Source organism: Triturus cristatus, chromosome 5_2 (assembly GCF_964204655.1).
Source record: "Triturus cristatus chromosome 5_2, aTriCri1.1, whole genome shotgun sequence".
Classification (NCBI taxonomy): Eukaryota; Metazoa; Chordata; class Amphibia; order Caudata; family Salamandridae; genus Triturus; species Triturus cristatus.
Window position 1 is genome coordinate 968,839,092 of NC_140588.1, and position 16,933 is coordinate 968,856,024.

At 45.7% G+C, this 16,933-nt stretch overlaps 1 long non-coding RNA gene across 1 annotated transcript; it reads right to left on the reverse strand.

The window, feature by feature from the left end:
• Window positions 1–2,197: 2,197 nt before the first annotated feature.
• On the reverse strand, window positions 2,198–16,476 carry LOC146829502 (uncharacterized). The gene is made up of 2 exons (XR_014962000.1): window positions 16,368–16,476; window positions 2,198–2,447 (listed from the first exon to the last, which is right to left on the reverse strand). It is a non-coding gene; the product is annotated as an uncharacterized LOC146829502 (long non-coding RNA).
• Window positions 16,477–16,933: the final 457 nt, after the last annotated feature.

Consider the following 16,933-nt stretch of genomic DNA (forward strand, 5'->3'; position numbering starts at 1 on the left):
GCGTACGGTGGCGTGCGCGAGCGCGATTTTGATTGGCTCTTAGATCTTAGTAAACATTCGAATCGGTCGAAACCAGGAAGCGGCGGCCGCCATTTTCTCTCTAGCTCTCTGAGTTGGGCAGCAAAAACGAAGCCAAAAAATGTCTAAAGAGGCAGTTTCTTGAGATCCTAACCACCCAGCATTGATATAGGTGTCCCCAAACAACCCCCAAGCCCAAAAAAAAAAAAATTTTTTTTTTCGGAAAATCGCTGATTACGCTTATCGTACGCGTACGGTAAAAAAATTTTTAACAAAAAATGATCCACACTCTCCCCACCCCGTGTGCAAATGTTGCCCGAAAGGCACCATTTGTGCATGGCGTATTAGGCTTAAGAAATTAACAAAGAATAAATTTCACAAAGATGCGCATAATATGTCCCCCATGTGCGCACGGTGCGCGAAGCGCATCGTGCGTACATGGCCCATCCCGCATAACGTGGGCACACGGTGCGCGCAGCGCACCGCGTGACCACCGTGCGTGCACGGCACTAACTGCGTAAAGTGGGCGCACGGTGCGCGAAGCGCACCGTGCGCGCATAGAACGAACTGCGTTAACTGGGCGCGCACGCCACGAATGGCGTAAAGTAACTTAGCATTTAAAAAACCGTACAAATTCACTGAAAAAACCATAGGTTTCACACACGTTATAGTTAGGAATTAGCATTTAAAAAACCTTGCAAATTCACTGAAAAAACCATAGGTTTCACACATGTTATAGTTAGCTGTACATTTCACTCGTAAAAAACCAATGAAATTCCCCCGTTATAGTTAGTGCAGGCAACTATAACTCACGCGACCGCAATCTTCTGCTGATGACATATGTGTCTTTATGAAAAAAAAATATTTGTAATATATGTATAGCTAATATTTAATGGAAGAAGACATGGGCAAATAAGTGTCTAAATACAGTATTAGCATCAGCAGAGGATTGCGGTCGCGTGTGTTATAGTTGCCTGCACTAACTATAACGGGGGAATTTCATTGGTTTTTTACGAGTGAAATGTACAGCTAACTATAACATGTGTGAAACCTATGGTTTTTTCAGTGAATATATATATAACATAAACTCCAATCTCTAGTTTCCCCTCCAAATCAGACATCGACACAGCAGACTTGGTAAGGTTTTCGCACCCTTTTATTGTTGCTTGCTGTTACGCGTTTCGGCAGTGTCTCCTGCATTGCTCACACACTGAGCACTATTACTCCCCGTACTTTGTTGAGCGCAGCTGATCACATGATACAATTGACATAAAAGACATACTTCATTAACAAAAGACATTGCAATGTGAACAAATGCCATGGTAATTACATTTTCTCGTGTGATTCTCCTTACAATTGTGTTCTTTTTTTGTGTTATTTTCTACAATTCATTTTGTGATTTTTCTACCATATTTTTTTCTTTTTGCAATTTTTTTTCCGTTTTTTTCTTTCTTGTGTCTCAAATGTCAAATCAAATGGAACATTTGACCATAATCTTCACCAACTCATCCCGGAAAGAAATTCCCATTCGTTAATGCACATTCTCGTTTATTCTAGCTAGCTACAAGTGCTTGTGTTGAAAAATAAAATATTACTTATATATTGCACAGATTGACGAGGTTCGTTGTTTTTAAAGTGCATATGCGTACTTTGACTCACTGGATGTAATAAGATTTTCCCGATATCGAGAATCTTTCAAGGTACAAGTATACAGGGTGGAAGAGCAGTATTGCTTTGACGCTTATTACTGTGAAATTAAAGTGCGTAGTTCAAGTTTGTAATAAAACATAACACCAATGCCCGATTCTACTCCTCATCCAGTGGCGTTATATTGCACATATTGGCACAGTTAATCGGGTTTAAAGTGCATATGCTGGAGAGATAAAATGTTACTTGAAAAATGTATGTGTCAATCCATTAGATATTAAAAACTTTAAGAATGGAAAAGTGCAAGTGCTTCAATATACAAACATAGCTCTCACAATAAAATGCTTTTGCATGAATACTAATTTAACAATTAACATGTGTCAAGCTACCTCTCTCATCAAATCCTCTGCGCAAATTATTATTAGATGTTAGCACTGTTCACTATACACGGTTTCAATCAGCAGCTTAATGAAAAATTTGCTAGCTATCGTAACGGAAACTTTCAATTCTATTAAGGACTCGGAGGCGAGGATTATGCATACTCTCTTCACTTTATTCCATACAGCTGCCATCGAAGAGAAACAAGACTACTTTTCCCATGAACCATAGGGAAACAGGTAGTCTACAAAAAACAACCAATCACAACAATGTAATTGTCTCTATGTCCAATAAGGGCGCAGTAGTCCCAACATAGTCTGCTCTCAGTGTCCCCTTTTCCTCTTTCTGAGCTCCCAATCAGCCGGAGATCCACCGTTAAGTGTCCTGTTTACCGGCATCTGATCCTAGGAGGAAAAACAGGGGAACGTTTAAACACGGAGAAAATACCCCATGACATAACGTACAAGAGTATGAGGCAGAACTGAAGCATAACACAGCGAATAACTTATGCAAAATAAAATACATGAGTAACAAGCCTTGAAAGCAACAAAGCAACACAGTGTAAGACACAATGGCAACAACAATCCCACCAAGAACAAAACACATTACTTACTTCCATACGGGCGGGAAATCATCTAGCAATCCCTAGGCCTGGATAATCCTCGCCTCCGAGTCCTTAATAGAATTGAAACTTTCCGTTACAAAAGCTAGGAAATTATTCATTCTATGTCAGGACTGGAGGCGAGGATAATGCTAGTTCAAAGCTTGCTCACCACGAGGTGAGCCATGTCAAGCACTGGCTTGAAATAGAACCTCTTAAAGGTGGAGTCGGAAGACCAATCAGCTGCGTTTAGGATATCCTCCAGACGCGCACCTAAGCCAAAGGCTTTCGAGGCCATCGCCCCCCGAGCTGAATGGGCACCAAGGGCCCGATTCACAGAACAAACTTAAGACAAAATCCTAAACTTAGTACCATTTTGGTATTCACAGAATGCACTTACTACTTCTGGTATTCACAGAATGAACTTACTACTTTTGCGATTCACAGAATAAACTTACTACTTTTGCTTTTCACAGAATGGATTTAAGACTACTAACTTTATGTCCGCACTCGGGCCGGAAATTCCGGCCCGGAGGCGGAGCTTCCGGCCCGGAGGCGGAGCTTCCGGCCCAGAGGTGGAGATTTTAAATCTCCGCCACTGGCCGGAATCCCCACCTCCGGGCCGGAAGCTCCGCCTCCGGGCCGGAAGCCCCGCCTCCGGCCCGGAAGCTCCGCCTCCGGCCCGGAAGCTCTTAAATCCATTCTGTGAATAGCAAAAGTAGTAAGTTTATTCTGTGAATCGCAAAAGTAGTAAGTTCATTCTGTGAATACCAGAAGTAGTAAGTGCATTCTGTGAATACCAAAGTGGTACTAAGTCTAGGATTTTGTCTTAAGTTTGTTCTGTGAATCGGGCCCCAAGTCCCTAAGGCTAATGCCCGCCTCATGCATGACCCACCAAACCCACCGGGCTATTGTGGGAGAGGAGACCGCTTTAAAGGGCTTCCTGAGAGCAATGAGCAATTGCCGCTCGTCAGGAGGTCTGAACTCCTTCGTCATCTCTACATAAGCCTTCAAACACCTCACCACACCCAACTTAGGAGCATCTGGGAACTCTGGATAAGAAATGGTTCTGGTGTGACATTTAGTATGTCTGTGAATAGTAAAAGTGACCCCCGAGGGGGAGAACATCCTGGACGTGATCTCCAACGCCCGGACATCCGACACACGTCGGCACGAAATAAGACACAAAAGCATCACCAGTTTAACAGATAGCTGCTTGCGCTACAAAAACCTGTTCGGTTGCCTGGAAAGGAACAAGTTGAGGACTTGATTCACGTCCCAGAGCGTCGAATAACGTGGTTCTGGGGGCAAAGACAATCGAATGCCCCGAAGAAGCTTGCAGAACAGAGGGTGCTCACCAGCGGGGGACCCATCCAGGGACAGGTGGCCCGCCGAAATAGCAGAGCGAAAGGAATTGATGGATCTGTAAGCCAAACCTTTGTCCGCCAGATGAGCTAAAAAATTAAGGATGTAAACTACATCAGCTTCCAAGGGATCGACACCCCTCCGCACACACCAACGAGACCAACGGCCCCAATCAGATCTGTAGCGTTTGACAGTGCTGTCTGCCCATGCTCGCGACATGAGCTCGCCAGCCTTTGCCGAAAGGCCAGGGATTTCCCAGCGTTGCCGGTAATCCTCCACGCTATGAGTTGCAAGGTGTTCTGCAGAACTAGAGGATGAGCTACCCCGTCGGGATTGAGGAGGAGACTCGGAAACAGGGGGAGTAGGATTGGAGAGTACCAAGAAAGTTCCAGAAGAACCGGAAACCAGACTTGAGACCTCCAAAGAGGGGACAGGAGAACAATGTCCGCCCCCTGCCTCCGGACCTGAGCAGTCACCCTGGTGATCATTGCGAAAGGCGGAAATGCATAACCTTCCTCCTGACTCCAATCCTGCAGGAACGCATCCGTCGCATCCGCTAAGGGATCCGGCCTCCAACTGAAGAACCGGGGAACCTGGAAGTCCAACCGGGAAGCAAAGAGGTCTACAGAGAAAGGACCCCAGAGCTCGGCCAAAGAGCGAAAAACTGTTGAGTCTAGTTTCCACAGACTGGAGTCTGTGAAATGACGCGACTGGAAGTCCGCAACCCGGTTGTCTCTCCCTGGAAGATACTCCGCCGTCACCGACGCTTGGTGATCTAGGCAGTACTGCCAGAAACTTGCCGCGATTTCGGAAAGAGCTTTGGACCGCGTTCCACCCAGGTGATTGATGTAACGGACCGCGGATATGTTGTCCATTTTCAGCAGGACTGAGGAGTGAATGGAGTCTCTTGTCCAACAATGAACTGCAAATGAGCCTGCCATGAGCTCCAGACAGTTGATATGTAACCTGCGCTCACCTGGAGACCACAGTCCTCCAGTAGAAAAATCTCCGCATCTGGCTCCCCAACCCAGAGGGCTGGCGTCCGATTCTATGACTTAATCGGGCGCGGAGCCGAAAATAGCCCACCCGTTCCAGGCCTCCATGTGTTGAAGCCACCAGTGGATCTCTTCCCGAGCATCCACCGAAAGGGACACCTTGTGAGAATAGGGACAACCTTTCCGGAGATGCTGGGCCTTGAGGCGCTGCAACGCCCGATAATGAAGGGGCCCCGGGAAAATTGCCTGAATAGAGGCCGAGAGCAAGCCGACTAGCCTCTCGAGGTCTCTGAGAGAGATCTGACTCTTGGAAAGCGCCCTCCGAAGTTCGTGGTGTATCTTTGATACCTTCCGAGAGGGGAGGCTGAGAGTGGAGGATCTTGAGTCGATCTCGAAGCCAAGAAACGTGATGCACTGAGAAGGAGAGAGCATGAACTTGGGCTCGTTTATTACAATGCCTAGGTTCTGAAGAAGATTCACCGCCATCTGAAGATGGCGCAGGAGCTGTCTGGGGCACGCCTTCATGAGGAGGAGATCGTCGAGATAGACAATCATCCGCACTCCCTGAGCACTGAGCCACTCTACCACCGGTTTGAGAACCTTGGTAAAACACCAAGGGGCGGACGACAGGCAGAATGGAAGCGAGACAAACTTGTACGGTTGTCCGCACCAAAGGAACTGGAGGAAACTCCTGTGGGGAGGAAACACGGGGACCACCAAATAAGCGTCTTTCAGATCGAACCATCCATTCCACCGGACGAAGAACGTCTCGAAGGAGGTGGATACCCTCCATCTTGAAGTGGCGATAGACCAGCCACTCGTTGAACTCGCTCAGATTGATTACAGGGCATTTCCCCCCCATCCGGCTTGTCCACTAGAAACAGATTGCTGACAAAGCCCCGAGGGTGAAGCGACGTAGGCACTATGGCACCCTTCTTTTTTTTTTTTTTTTTTTTTTTTTTTGAAAAACCTTTATTGACATTTCGATCATTAACAAGTATGGGCCTACAACCCCCCAGGGCCGGCCGCTAAGCAATCAGAGCAATAAGGTCAAATATAAGCACATGCGGCACCTCGGTAGCAAAATCTTCATACTAAGATAGTTCGGCCCGGGAGCCGCCCAGAGAACCCCCGGAAACTGTGGCACACACGGAGAGGCAACGGTTCACAGCAAAAGAGGCGTACCACGCTGATCCCAGAAAAGAAACAAAAAGAAACGGAGAAGAAAAAGGAGGCCATGGAAAAAGAGAGGAAGACTGAGAAAGAAAAGAGTCCCCCCCCCAACCCCCCCCCCTGCACCTCTGCAAATGAGTATGGCCCCTCCCCCCAGCAGTGTGCCTGTCGCCCTGGAACTAGACCCGAAATATAGAAGAAGCAGGGAAAAAGGAATAAGAAAGAACCCCACCAGGCGGGGGGGTGGAGAAAATATAATAGACTGGAGGAGGGCCTTCAGAACATACCCCCGGCTTCTCCCTCCCGCACCGTAAGGTATCCCAGCAGCAAACAATAAGTAGCACCAAATCGACCATAACAAAAGGGGGAATAGGGAGCATTGCGCACCGAATATGCTAGTAGCTATGTCCTGGGAGTACACAACCATGAGTCCGCCCGTCTACCAGATGACCACCCCGAGGGATCAGCCTCATCCCTGACCACTCCCGGCGATGCTGCCCATGCCTACCCCTCGACCCAGCGCCATGTCCGATGTTCCAAGGTGAAGGGATGTCCCAAAACAACCGGGAAGCGACGCACACAAGTGGGGTGGAGGTCTCAGAATGCCAACACAGTCCGCATCTCGGAGGGACGTCTTTCCCAGTGCTGCCCCAGGATCTGTACTGCACACAAGGACCGGGAGGGCTGAATCATCCAAAGTAGACAGACATTGCTGGTAAAGTCCCTGGGTCACCGGAGGTCGTACACGGGACGAGGCCACCACCTTCCACTCGGAACCACTACCTCCGGAACAGATCAAACCCTCAGTCAGCCGATCATACGGTAGCATACTGTCCGGAGTGTCCGGCTGCGCACTAATCGCAGGGATGGCCGCGACATTATCCTCCTGTGTGCAGTGTAAGAAGTCCCTGTGCAACTGTGGACTAGCATGCCGCCATTGTCCCAACGCTGATGCCACACCGTCGATCTTACTCCCCAAGACCTCGAGGCCACGAGCCAAGGAGAAATGAAGGGCACCAAGGGCCTCAAGGAGGTCGCCGTACCCCAGCACTGCTCCCCGCGGTCGCTCTGCCACACTCCCAAGAGTCACACACTCCCAATCCTGCTGCGACCCGGTGGACAGGATAGTAGGCTGCATCGCAACAAGATGGCCGCCGGGAGAGGCCCGGCTCGTATGGGGGCCGGGACCCAGGGACAAGCACCTCGGGGTCCACGTCGCTGGAGACAGGGGTACGGGGGCAGGTACAAATTCAGCCGTTGCGTGGACTCTGGCAACAGTCGTCTCCACCAAGGACCAGCGGCCGCGAAAATCCGGGAGCAGTCTGCAAGGATCAGGGCGAGCTAGGGGCGGTGTCCGGGCAGCTCACCGTCAAAGGCAGGGGCAAACACCGAAGAGTCTGAGAACTGCACCCCCGGGCATGCCCTCGATCCACTACGCTTCGGCAACGGGAGCGGCCGTGGCGAAATGCAGGCCGGGGGCAGCACCGCTCCGGTGGACCGACTCCACCCAGTCACCACAGGCCGTTGTTGTTAAACTGCCACCCGGCCAAGGCGTCCACTCGAGGTCCCGGCTCCGGGGCCGCACGGGCCGCAAAGTTCATCCGCAAATTTCTCAGGCGGTACAGTAGCCAGAAACCCCGGAGTCACACGATCGGTTGCCACTCTCCTTCACAAACACGATCCCATGGCGCAAGCTGAGGATCTAGTACAGGATATCCGTGCGGGATGCGGAGGTTCACGGAGCCGGGAATCTACGCTGCCGTCTCGATCGCCATCTTGGCTCCTCCCTATGGCACCCTTCTTAAGAAGCGCGGAGACCTCCTCATCTACCGGAACTGAATCCTGTTGAGAAAAAACTATGGGGTGGGGTCTGGTTTATTGTTAAGGGGCACCCAGATAATCTAAGTGGAAACCGCGTACCGTCTGTAGAACCCACTGATCCCCCGTGACAGAAGTCCAAGCCTGGGAAAAATTCCCCAGCCGCCCCCGATTTTTAAGAGGGAAGAAGGAATGACACTCACCAGAGGAAGAGGCCACTGCCGCACGGAATCCTCGTCCTTTCCCTCGACGACCCCTGGTGGGGTAGAAATTACCAAATCGACCTTGGTCCTGGTATTGACCTCTGGAGCCTTGACCTCTAGATTGCTGGTTGGAACCTCGGCCGGCCGATCTGCCCCTACCTCGACCGGCCCCTCTGAAAACCCAGGGAAAAACCTTTTTAACGGAGTATTGTGCCCTATCCAAATACGTAAAGATGGTAACAAATGTTCCTAATTCTTTTATGAACGGGTCACCAAAGAGACCCCCTTGTGCAACAGGACCTGCTTCCGATTCCGCTAAATCCCCCAACTTGGAACCACTTTGATTAACAACGAACGACGGCGCTTGGTGGATAACGCGCAGTTTGCGTTTCCTAAGAACACAATGGCCCGTTGAGCCCAACCGGAAAGACAATCAGGAGAGATGAGTGAGCCTGAAGTTTTACCCTCCTCTGCCATATCCAGAATCTTTGTTAATGGACCCAGGACATCCAGGAGCTTGTCCTGACAGGCCCTCCATGACCGGTCGATCCCTTTCTTAGGGTCACAGATGAATTTCTGTAGGAAAGTCGCCATGCGAGGGTCTATTTCCGGGGTGAGCGCGACTTTGTCATCTAGAGAGGGCCGGGGACACTCAGCCCGGAGGCTGTTACCCGCATCTTTGTCCAGAGGCTTGCGGATGCGCAACGCCACATACTCCGCAACCTTATCCGAGGGGCCCCAGTCAGACGAACGCGGATGGACGATCTCAACTGGATCAAACATGTCTGAGGCAGGCGGCAGGGCAGCCGGCACGGGCTGAGAAGGGCCCAGCGAAGCACCATCAGGGCCCGACGTGTCGTGGCCAGTCGGCACAGGCACACTAGGAGTCGGTAACGGCTGAGTAGCCAAAAAGGCCTTTTTGAGGTGAGCAAACGCTTCAGCATCCATCCCAGCCTCCCGTGGGCGCTTGGCTGAGGCCGGCAGAACCGTATCCGGAACCGGCATTTGCGACGCTAGGGCCGCCCCTTGTGGCGTAGGGGCCAGAGGAAGCGCTGTAAGGTGCACCAGGGCCTGATCAATCTTCTGCGTGAGCCGCTCTTCTAGGGGGGACATAGCCTCCCCCACCGCCCTGTAGATGGACTGGTCAACCGCGTCGTAGAACTCATCGTCCCACTGGAGGTCGGACAGGGCATTGTCACCTCCCTGGTAGTCATCATCCTCATATCCATACTCCATAATCACACAGAGTAGGTAGGAAATGCACAAAACAAGATGAGTATATTATCTACTGGCGGTCGCCAGTAGATAGTTATAGTTAGGACCTATTTTCCATAGGAAATCCGCAACATTCTATTTGGAATAACGTTGGCGCCGGTTGATGAATCCTCGCGAAATTTTGCAAACTTTTGGCCAGCTCCGCTCCGCTCCTACCCTGAAAGTTTTGCGGTGATCCGTCAAGCGGGGGCCGAGAAAAAAGGGGGGTCCCAAAACACGTTTTCCCCATGCAATTTCCCATAGGATCTGTTGTCGCAGCTACAGCCCGAACCGCTGAACGGAATGACACCAAATTTGGCAAAGAGGTAGTCCTCAGTCCGGACTCGTGCCTTTTGCATATACGGTGTGAATCTGTTCAGTAGTTCCTGAGAAAATTAGGGTAAAAAAGTTAGTGATATCTATGGCCGGGGAGTATCCGCGGACCCTACCCGCACCGTAAGCGCACCCTCCCCGAACCAAGCGCGCACCCTCCCGATCGCGCACTGAATGCTAATTGGCTGTCGAGTGTCTCTCTACATTCGAAACCAGGAACTGTTGGCGGCCATTTTCTGCCTCGGTAGAAGCGAGGCAGAAGATGCAAGAATAAGTGTGTAAAACATATAAAGGGGGCAGAGTGGAAATACTCTGACCCTCTAGAGGTGTTTAGGGGGTCCCAGAAGAATCCCCTGGGGCCCCCTTTTTAAAAAAAAAAAAACAACGGGGAAATGCGCGCACGGTGCGCGCATCCTACCGCGTTGGATGCACGGATTCTCTCGCGGTGGGTGCGCGGATCCACGGCAACGTTTTTTGAAAAACGACAAGAAATCATTGGTTGTATGACAACTTTCTACACTGAAAGGTAGGGTGTATATTTGTGTTTTTTAAAGGTATGATTGTTATTGGTTAACAAAAACAGATTGTAAGGAACATTATATATGATGAGCTGATATGTTGAAAAGTCAAGCACACTTCCTGTCTTGTGTAGGAACATTGTGTGCTGAACTTGTGACCTGTGAGCTCAGTGCAGTGTTCCATGACCTGTTTCTATGGTAACAGGCAGAAGGCAGATTGGGGGAAGGGTTGAAATGTATTCCAGTTGGAAAGGGTTGAAATGTTTAACCAATAGAAATGTGTGTTTGCTTTTGAGTTTATGTGCGAAGGATTGTGATTTGATGTTTACATGTATATGTGTGGAAAATGAAAGGGAAACTTTTCCATTCTTTGCTTTTGCTGAGAGGTGCACAGTGCAGAGATTCTGTAAAAGAAAATATGGTGAGTGATTGATATACTTCTTAATCTACAAAAGAACTTGAAAGATGAGTTATTTAATTGTGAGGGGATGTATGTAGACTATTTTGATTTTAATCAGACTAATGTATTTTTCCTGCTAAAGTGTAGGGAGTACTTTTTTTCTCTACGATGTGTGTGCATGTAGAAACCATTCTGTGATAAGCATTTGTGTTTTTCATGTGTTTGTAGACAGATAACTGTGCTGTTTTTATATTTTGATAGAATTAGAAACCAGTCATTGTTTATGAATTTGTGAAATGAGTTATGTTATGTTTCTATACTAAAATGTAGTACTACTTCTAGATGAAGAAATGTGTTTTGGTATAGTGCAAGGGAGAGTGTTGTTTGTCTAAAATCACGTGATATCACGTGATTTCACGTATTTGCTTACAGATAACGTTTTTAAAACCTGTCATGTTGTGAAGTTTTAGTAGCATTAGAATCCAGTCTTTGCTTATGCGTTGATTAAATGAGTCATGCTTTGACACTGATGTGGTGTACTTAATATGTAGATTGTGTGCAGTACCATTAACTCTTCCAGACTAGTGAATGAGTTTTGGTAAACTCCTAGGATAGTGTTGCTTGTCTAAAATCACACTGTGAGTCAGTGTGCATTTGGGTAAGGATTGTGAGAGAAGCATTTGGTAACATTGTGTATTTGCTGACAGATACCTGTTTTAAAACCGGTCATGTTGTGAAGTTTTAGTAGCATTAGAAGCCAGTCTTTGCTTATGCTTTGATTATATGAGTCAGGCTTTGACATAAAAGTGCAGTCCTGAAATATGAAGATTGTGTGCAGTTCCCTTACCACTTCCACAGTAGTGAATGATTTTTGGTAAACTCCTAGGTATAGTGGTTGTTGTCTAGAATCACACTGTGAGTCTGTGTGCATTTGAGAACCACTGTGAGAGAAGCATTTGGTAACATTGTGTATTTGCTGACAGATAACTAATTAAAAACCTCTCATGTTGTCAAGTTTTAGTAGCATTAGAAGCTAGTCTTTGCTTATGCATTGATAAAATGAGTCAGGGTTTGACACTAAGGTGCAGTACCAGTTACCTAAGCACTGTCCTAGAAGTAGTCTGATTATTTAGTCAGTTTCTAAGTACCAAATAGATTGCTTCAAATGTCTATGCAGTATGCATGTAGTGTTCTAACATACTATACACTTGTCTTTTACACCTTCAATTCCCTAGTCAGTATCCATACACTTCCAGGAAACATCCTGTCACTTCCTTTGCAGTCCTCTAGAGACCCATTCAACAGCATGTACTAATCCATTCGCTGTGCCAAAACCCAAACACTTATAAATTCACCAAGACACTCTCTTTCCAGTACTCTAATGATTCAGTCACTGCCTAAGTATTCATGCACTGAGCCAGGTCTTAGCACATGGACTTCTTCAAACCCCTATCCACTATGCATGCAGTCCTCTAGCCACCTACACACTTGTCTTTCACACCTTCAATTCCCCAGTCAGTATCCGTTCACTTCCAGCAAACACCCTGTCACTCCCCTTGCACTCCTCTAGTGACCCATTCAGCATCATGTAGTAATCCATTCACTGCGCCAAACCCTAATAAATTCACCCAGGCACTCTCCTTGCAGTACTCTAATCATTCAGTCAGTACCCAAGTACTCATCCAGTGACCCAGGCCTTAGTATATGGACTGCTTTTAACCCTTATCCACTATGCCTGCAGTCCTCTAACCACCTATACAATTGTCTTTCTCACCTTCAATTTCCTAGTCAGTATCCATACACTTCCAGGAAATACCCTGTCACTCCCTTTGCAGTCCTCTAGTGACCCATTCAGCACCATGTACTAATCCATTCACTGTGCTAAAACCCAAACACTTATACATTCACCAAGATACTATCTTTGCAGTACTCTAATCATTCAGTCAGTGTCTAAGTATTCATACACTGAGCCAGGCCTTAGCACATGGACTGCTTCAAACCCCTATGCACTATGCATGCAGTCTTCTAACCACCTAGACACTTGTCTTTCACACTTTCAATTTCCTAGTCAGTATCCATACAGTCCAGCACTTGTCACTGCCTTTGCACTCCTCTAGTGACCCATTCAGTACCAAGTACTAATGCATTCCCTGTGCGAAAAGCCTAGCACTTATAAATTCACCTAGGCACTCTCCTTGCTGTACTCTAATCATTCAGTCAGTACCCAAGTAGTCATGCAGTGAGCCAGGCCTTAGCACACGGACTGCTTTAAATGCCTATGCAGTATGGATGCAGTCCTCTAATCACCTACACAGTTGTTTTTCGCACCTTCAATTCCCTAGTTAGTATTCATACTCTTCTAGCAAACACCCTGTCACTCACCCAGTGTGTCTCCTTATAGTACTGTAATCATTTAGTCAGTTAGCATGTAGTCTTTTAGTGAGGTAGGCTTTAGGGCATGAACTGCTTCAAAGTAGTATGCACTATGCATGTAGTGTTTTAACGATCATCACACTTGTGGTTCAGGGCTATAGTTTCTTAGTCAGTTTTTATATAAAATGTGTTTGTACAGTAATGGAATAGTATAAATTTGAAAGTTATTAATATACATTTATTTGTGATTCTTTTTTACAGATACAGAACAGGAGTGTTTCTCATCTGTTTGCACTCTTCTCGTGCAAGATTGTTTGGATGAAGGGTCCTTAGGTGTTTCATCATACTTGCTGTGCCGCACGAGTATTTTTTGTTAGGATCCCCTCGTAACAGAACTCTTTGGCAAACCTTGCGAGTGATGAAGGTGACATTGGTCTTTGTTTGCCCCTTGGAAAAAGTAAAAAATTTCCTCACCACTGAAGAAAAACGTTGTGGGCGTGGTGGTGCCTTCTGCAAAAACAATTCCTCAGATTCGGTAAATATTTTAAAGCGGCAACATTTACAGTTTTTGTAAGTCAAACTTATAAAATTTTGTTAGCTGTATGCATTTTATATATCTGTGATTTGTTTCTTGTGGTATTTTGTTGAGAATACCATGTTGTTTTTTTTTTAACAATCTTTCTGATTTTCCAGGTCTGTCGTCGACATCCGTGATTCCCACAGGAGTGTTCCGCCTTGTTGTTTTGTATTATTGTTGTTAAATTTTATTTATTAGTTTATTGTTTATATTTATGTTAATTAAAAAAGAAAGTTTGAAAATAGTTTATCGTGTATTATTATAAAAAATAAAGTTTGAAAAAAAAATGAATAATGTTTTTGGTTGTTCTCTCAACTGCCGTGTGACTCTTTCTTGCTCTTATTACTGTTATTTGATGGAGTTCACCATGGTGTTAAATTTTGGGGCACTTATCGCTGGAATACTGGTGATATCTGCAGTTTGCACCAACTTCTGAATAGTGTGTTAGATTTATCTCAACTTTACTTCCGTTAAAGTGCTGATAATGAAATGGAGAGTAGCCGTTCCTGTGCAAAAAGACACGAGGTGCACCTTTCCGATTGATTCTAAATACTAAAATCCTGTATTGTATTGCACTGAGGTATTGGCTGCACTTACAGTGTACACACAAAATCTATTAAGAAATCTCATTGTATTTATATTGATTGGGAATAGTGCGTCAGGTGCTGGATCTTGATGAGATACACTGCTCAGTTCGTATATTGTTGTGCACACGAAAAAAATCACATCACAACTTTCACACCAATTGCAATGCGAAACAAATTCCGGCGATAAGACACGTTAGCACCAAGGATTTTACACCTGTTTTCTGCTGGTGTTAAGCAGGACAACTACCTGCACCATGAAAGGGAACCCAGCCAAGAGCCACACCAGAACGCCCACAGGTGCCATAGAGTCAATGAGCATGATACAGGGATACCCATGAGGGCCAGAAGACTTATCTCAACAACTCCAGGACCGCCAATGCCCCCCAAACACACATCTTAGTAAGTGTGTCCCTGTGGTCATTGTCTTAGCATGAAATGCTGTCAATGGGGTTTTGGGTTTAGGTAAAGGCGCCACAGGGAAACTTTACATATGTTATTAAGTCCTGAATTAATAGATTGACGGTGCTATAAGGTGGGAAGTACCGCCTGACTTCCCAGAATTATGAGCCTCTGCTCAATACAGTTATGCAAGCAATCCTTAGCACACGTACTAGTATTATACAGTAAAATTATAACGTGTTTTCACAGTGCAATTCAATCAAGTTTACAGAAGAAATGATTTAGTCTTTTTCCTCCAGATGGTTCTTTTATTCATTGGTAGTCTTCTCCGTGGTACATACCAGCCAGCCAACACGTGTTTCGTCGCAACTAGGGAATGTAGTCCCGCGACTTTTTCAAGGCTGTGTTTGCAAAAGAAATTAAAGAACTGTATTGTCTCTAACTTAAAAAACATGTTGTACTTAATGATAATGTCATAGCAGCACGGTAGTGGAAATCGAGACCCAACGAAGAGTAGGTGAAATTGCAATCCAATTGGTACAAACAAAATGTATGATCAAAGACAACATCACCATGAATTGTGAATTCATAAGAAGAGCAGAAATTCTATGATTCTAATCACGATGGAGAGAGCTGAAAAAAACGTGCTTTGGTGAGGAAAAATGCCGAATATTAAACGGATCCTAATTGTTCACGACACACCCACGTGAGGAGTGTCAAGGTGAAGTGAGGCGGGTGTGAATCAATATGTTTAAGTTCTAAGGAGTGTGAGTTCACGTACTATCAAGTGAAGAAAAAGTTTTCTGTGCCGTATATTTGTGTCATAAAGGTGAAGATAGTTTATAATAAACGGCATACGATCATATCTACCTATTCTTGGCTTGGTGAGTACATCTGGAAAGAATGAATATATCTATATTAAAATATTGTTATAGCAATTACAAGAATAGGAAGGATTTGGAGTAGGAAAAGTAGATATTTAAATAAAAAGACCTACTTAGTAAGTGGTGATAATTCCAAACCACCTATGGTTTCTGCGGTAATGGCGTCACTTTTTACTTGATAATATAATCCTTGGCGAGATTCAGTTACTTCTCAGTACTGCGAAAATAAGTTAAAACCTAATTATCCAATGTCATACTCTCCATTCTGCTAGGTTAATTATGGTATGCGGTAGTAAACCATTGGAGCATGACGTTAGTGCACAAATAGAAACTACATATTATTATAAGAAACGGAATAGTCAAGTAATACTGTAGCCGGGGATTGTAGCTGTGCCTATATAGAGACCCCAAATAACATGTCTCTTCCGTGAAAGTAACTCTAAAAAGTCCACGATTTCAAATATACTAATTCCCATCCAAATAAGCTGAAACCAAACGAATGGGTTGTTGAATTAATAAGAGCTAACGTAACTATTGACTATCAACAAGCGAAATGATCAAGGATCTTAGGAACATAATAAACTCGTCATCCCCTTGTTATTATCCTTAAGCGAATTGCAAACTTGTCCGGTTACTGGTATAGACAAGAAATGACTCTTGGGGCTAAAGCTGTTTATATGGCACCAATCGGGAGCAGTGTTCTATTTAGATGGGAAATAACGGAGAACATGTAGATCATCACAAGTTACATGTTCGGTAAAATTAAATTCGGAAATTACTTTGTCCGTTACTCACGCAAGACAAATATTAAACTAAGTCCCGCATCATGTTCGGCAATGCTTACCTTATTCGACTGAGAGTAGACCCGTCGTGACGCCCGTCCCTGGTTTCCCGGTCTAAAGTGTGTGCATGCGGGAGGTTTCTCCTTCATTTTTATTTCAGCATTGAAACCCGGAAGTGTAGTCACGTGTGTGGCTTGGTCTAAACCAAACTCACATCCCGTGAGTAAAAGAAGGACTAAAGATCAAATGGCAAATACGGCGGCCATTTTAAAACGTGTTCGATCTACTATAATGCTAAGGGTCTAAGCATATATGAAGGACAGGGAAAGGTGCACCTGCCTTGTGTTTGGTGAAAACCAAATACTAGTACATAGCATATTGTTCTCTCCATCTATTAGATTCAGTACAGAGCCTTTCCACGTGGTAACGTGAAGAAAGCAAAAACAATAGGAACTTAGGTACACGATATAAAATCAAATAAATATCATATATATACACAATTTATAAAAACATGTAATACACAACTGTGAATTGAGAAGAAGGTTGCTAATTGGAAAAACGATCATATCTAATGCATTAATGACATAAAACCTGTTCGGATCTGTCATCTGTATTTGTCAGGATTAAA